This window comes from Oncorhynchus gorbuscha, linkage group LG15, assembly GCF_021184085.1.
Source record: "Oncorhynchus gorbuscha isolate QuinsamMale2020 ecotype Even-year linkage group LG15, OgorEven_v1.0, whole genome shotgun sequence".
Taxonomy (NCBI): domain Eukaryota; kingdom Metazoa; phylum Chordata; class Actinopteri; order Salmoniformes; family Salmonidae; genus Oncorhynchus; species Oncorhynchus gorbuscha.
This window is the reverse complement of record NC_060187.1, coordinates 4,557,085-4,562,858: the sequence shown is the minus strand read 5'-3', so window position 1 is coordinate 4,562,858 and position 5,774 is coordinate 4,557,085.

The following is a 5,774-nucleotide window of genomic DNA, read 5'->3' as shown; positions in this document are numbered from 1 at the left end:
CTGTTTGACTCTGTGTTCTCTGGTAGGCTGTTTGACTCAGTGTCCTCCGGTAGGCTGTTTGACTCAGTGTCCTCTGGTAGGCTGTTTGACTCAGTGTCCTCTGGTAGGCTGTTTGACTCAGTGTCCTCTGTCTCTGTACAACCCTGTGTGGATGAACCAGTGAGAGCTGGTCAAACTTTTTATTTTTGCCATTTTCAGTGCAGGTGGTCCATAAAGCCCTGAAATCCTTAGATCAGAGAAAGCCTGCAGGTCCTGATCATTCTCAGTGCAGGAGGTACATAAAGCCCTGAAATCCTTAGATCAGAGAAAGCCTGCAGGTCCTGATCATTCTCAGTGCAGGTGGTACATAAAGCCCTGAAATCCTTAGATCAGAGAAAGCCTGCAGGTCCTGATCATTCTCAGTGCAGGAGGTACATAAAGCCCTGATATCCTTAGATCAGAGAAAGCCTGATCATTCTCAGTTAGCCCTGAAATCCTTAGATCAGAAAAGCCTGCAGGTCCATTCTCAGTGCAGGAGGTCATTCTCAGTGCAGGTGCAGGTGGTACATAAAGCCCTGAAATCCTTAGATCAGAGAAAGCCTGCAGGTCCTGATCATTCTCAGTGCAGGTGGTACATAAAGCCCTGAAATCCTTAGATCAGAGAAAGCCTGCAGGTCCTGATCATTCTCAGTGCAGGTGGTACATAAAGCCCTGAAATCCTTAGATCAGAGAAAGCGTGCAGGTCCTGATCATTCTCAGTGCAGGTGGTACATAAAGCCCTGAAATCCTTAGATCAGAGAAAGCCTGCAGGTCCTGATCATTTGGATCCCTGCTTTTTAAATCTGGCAGCTGATTTCATAGCTGAACCACTTACATCTCTGTTCAATCTAACCCTGGAATGTAATGACGTTCCAAAGGTCTGGAAATCAGCATTTGTCCTACCACTTTTAAAAGGAGGAGATCCAACTCATTTAAATAATTATAGGCCAATCTCAAAGCTGTCACCCCTGGCAAAAATACTTGAAACCCTTGTTAGTGAACAGCTAAAAGAGGTTTTATTTACTAACTCTATTTCCTCAATGTACCAATCGGGCTTCAGGAAGAAGCATAGCACAATTTCAGCAGCCACGTAGGTTTTTAAATTGTATCACTGAAGCCCTTGACAAAAAACAGCACTGTGTCTCACTTTTTATTGATTTCTCTAAGGCATTTGATTCAGTTGATCATGCTATACTGAGGCAGAGATTGTCTTGTAGGTCTTTCGGAGCATGCAGTTGCATGGTTTGCTAACTGTCTGTCTGATAGAACTCAATTTGCACTCAATTTTATGGGCTCATGTCAGTTACATTGTCTGTCTGTAATGGTGTGCCCCAGGGCTCTGTACTTGGTCCCCTCTTACTATTCACTATTTATATGAATAATTTAGACAAGAATGTGCAAAATGTGCAACTTCACTTTTATACTGATGATACTGTTATTTATTGTTGTGCCTCGTCTCTTACAAAAGCTTTCCAGAATTTGCAAACTGCTTTTTATGCTGTTCAACATACCTTGTGTCAATTGAAGCTTATCCTCAATAATGACAAAACTAAACTAATGGTGTTCTCTAAAGCAAGGATTAGACCTCTGAACCTTTCACCTGTTACTACCTGTCAGGGCAATGAGATAGAGACTGTAACCTCATGTAAATATCTTGGAATTTTAATTGATGACGGCTTCTCTCCTAATTTGCATATTCAACAACTTAAAAAAAATTGGAGCTGAAATTGGTATTTTATTTTAGGAATAAGGCCTGTTTTTCTTTTGAAGCCAGAATGGGGCTAGTATCAGCTACATTTATGTCTTTACTAGACTATGGAGATATTTTATATATGAATCCTTCTGCTCAGCATTTGAAATCAATTGACACTCTTTACCATGGCGATTTGAGATTTATTTTAAACTGCAAAACCCGTACACACCACTGTCCTTTGTATACCAGGGTTGGCTTCTCTAGTCACTCGTAGGCTCAGTCGCTGGTATAATTATATTTAAAAATACATACAAGTCCTCTATACCCCATATACACCACCCTACCACTGCACTTTGTATACCAGGGTTGGCTTCTCTAGTCACTCGTAGGCTCAGTCGCTGGTATAATTATATTTACAAATACATTTTGGGTTTACTACCATTTTATTTGTGCATTTTTATTGTTCAGAAATGTGGTGGGTCGTCTCTTCGTTCGCTGGACTTTATCCTGTTAACTGTTCCAAATGTCCGAACTGAATTTGGTAAAAGGACTTTTATGTCTTCTGCGCCATCGGCTTGGAACGCCTTACAAAATACTTTTAAACTGGAAGAACTTGTCCCGATTGGTTGTTTTTAAATCACTGATGAAGGATCTTGAGGCTGATTCCCTGACCTGTCAATGTTTTTAATTTGCTGTTTTATACTCTTGTGAATTCAATGATTTTTACTCGATTACTTGTAGCTTTTCATGTTGTCTGTCTATAATTTTTGTAATGACTTGGTGCTGCCTATCTTGGCCAGGACCCTCTTGAAAAAGAGATTTCAAATCTCAGTGAGCCCTTCCTGGTTAAATAAAGGTTAAATAAAGGTTAAATAAAGGTTAAATAAAGGTTAAATAAAGGTTAAATAAAGGTTAAATAAAAAAATTATAATAAATGAAAGAACAGTAGGCTAAATTATGAGGTGAATAAGGAGCAAATGATTAGGGTGAGGCACATGGGCTACTAACTAGCTTACTAACATACACTCAGTATTTCTTTCTTAGCTACAGTATACAGATCTCCCTATTACATCATTTATGCAGCAGCATAGAATACGTTTGGACTCATCTTGTTGTGCTCGGCTCACTTGAACAGCATGGTGGCGCGCCGGTCCTCCGAGTTAACAGTTGTTTTGATCGCGGCACAAATCATGCTTCATTAACAGCGTGGCCAATGTTGAATGTTTGTCATTTAAAACTTGGAAAAGAGCCCCAGAATCCCAGATTTGGGACCACACAGCCATTGTTACTGATTCCCTCGTTGTGTAATGTTAAATGTCCCACGGCCGATGAGCACCGATATGTTTTATCTATAATTTCTCTTCAGTATTTTTCTTCATAAGAAAGAAAGGATTTATAAGTAGATTGTCGACTTGATTCATGATGCTGACTGCTAGTGAAGATTATGAAAGTGTGATGTTGACGTGATCAGTCCAATCAAAGCTACTGTTTGTATAACATGATTTGAGGAAATTTTATCTGTGGCCAATGACCTTGAATGGGCACTTCTATGGCAGCAGCCAAAGGGCGAGAATGTTGAATATCTCCTCTTACACTTGGAAGTGATGTTTTTAAAATGATTTCACCTTTATTTAACTAGACAAAGAACATCAGAGCCCAGAACAGTGAGAAAGATGCAAGCTTCACCAGTCTGGACATGATGGTGAAACCAAAGGCACCATGGGGTGCTTCAGGGTTAAACCTGTGGTCTGTGGTCTGTGGGTCTGGGATCCTACCTCTTGATGAACTCCACCACTTCCTTTCTGACTGTCTGGGGGTGGCAGTCTTGGGTATGTCAGCGATGTCAGTGTTCTGTACTTCAGGGCTAACCCTGTCATCCCTGATGGGCCATTACACATCAACCTGTCATCCCTGATGGGCCATTACACATCACCCTGTCAACCCTGCTGAACCATGACACATCACCCTGTCAATCCTGCTGAACCATGACACATCACCCTGTCATCCCTGATGGGCCATTACACATCAACCTGTCATCCCTGATGGGCCATTACACATCACCCTGTCAACCCTGCTGAACCATGACACATCAACCTGTCATCCCTGATGGGCCATTACACATCACCCTGTCAACCCTGCTGAACCATGACACATCAACCTGTCATCCCTGATGGGCCATTACACATCACCCTGTCATCCCTGATGGGCCATTACACATCACCCTGTCATCCCTGATGGGCCATTACACATCAACCTGTCATCCCTGATGGGCCATTACACATCACCCTGTCATCCCTGATGGGCCATTACACATCAACCTGTCATCCCTGATGGGCCATTACACATCACCCTGTCAACCCTGCTGAACCACGACACATCACGCTGTCCTCCCTGATGGGCCATTACACATCACCCTGTCATCCCTGATGGGCCATTACACATCACCCTGTCATCCCTGATGGGCCATTACACATCACCCTGTCATCCCTACTGAACCATCACCCTGTCACCCCTGCTGAACCATCACCCAAAAAACAACAACCTGTGGCTTTTCCCACTAGGGATGTAGATGTGGAGCATTCTGGGACGATATCTGTCTCGAAGGACTATCTGGTGAGGTCGCTATGATCTTTTGCCAGAGGTCAAGGTACAATTATATAAAACACGGAAGCCCCGGTGTCTGACAGTCACCATACATTAAACCTGTGGAATGTGTTAGTTACTGAGAAGTATCTCTCTTAGTATCCATGGCTACCCATTACAGATGGAGTCCCAGAGTGCAGAAGAGGGGCTGTCCTGACCCCAACCCGGATGTCCTGACCCTAAACCTGATGTCCTGACCCTAACCCTGATGTCCTGACCCCAACCCTGGTGTCCTGACCCTAACCCTGATGTAATGACCCTAACCCTGATGTCCTGACCCTAACCCTGCTGTCCGAATCCTAACCCTGATGTCCATAGCCTAACCCTGATAAAAATGACCCTAACCCTGTTGTAATGACCCTAACCCTGATGTCTGGACCCTAACCTTAATGTCCTGACTCTAAGCCTGATGTAATAACCCTAACCCTGATATCCTGACTCTAACCCTGATATCCTGACTCTAACCCTGATGTCCTGACCCTAACCCTGATGTCCTGACCCTAACCCTGCTGTCCTGATCCTAACCCTGATGTCCATAGCCTAACCCTGATAAAAATGACCCTAACCCTGTTGTAATGACACCAACCCTGATGTCTGGACCCTAACCATGATGTCCTGACCCTAACCCTGATGTCCTGACCCTAACCCTGATGTCCTGACCCAAACCTTGATATAATGACCCTGACCGTGATGTAATGACCCTAACCCTGATGTAATGACCCAAACCTTGATGTAATGACCCTAACCTTGATGAAATGACCCTAACCCTAAAGTCCTGACCCTAACCTTAATGTCCTGACTCTAAGCCTGATGTAATAACCCTAACCCTGATGTAATGACCCTAACCATGATGTAATGACCTTAACTCTAACCCTGATGTCCTGACTCTAACCATAATGTCCTGAATCTAACCCTAATATCCTGACCCTAACATAGCTAAAATGACACCAACCCTGATGTTCTGACCCTAACCCTGATGTCCTGCCCCTAACCCTGATGTCCTGACCCTAACCCTGATGTCCTGACCCTAATCCTGATGTGCCGACCCTAACCCTGATGTCCTGACCCTAACCGCTTATCTTCCTTTGTAACTACTAAGCAGCAGAGTCAGGAGGCGGGACTAAGAGACTCTCTGGCCAAAACAGCAGCGCTGAGTGAAGTCCTGGCCAATGACAAGGTGAAGCCCAACCGCATCCTGCTACAGGTGCATCTGAATCATGGCCAATGGGAAGGTAGCCTGGGCGCAGATCTCTCTGTGCTGTTTTGACAAATTGGCCATGACAATAACTTTAGGAGTTGGCAAAACAGCACAAGCAGTTCTGGAACCAGGCTAAGGTGAATGTGCTACAAGTACCCAGGTCTGTGCACAGACCTTTCAGGGGGCAGGTGCTGAAATTCATAACATACCAACTGCCTCATG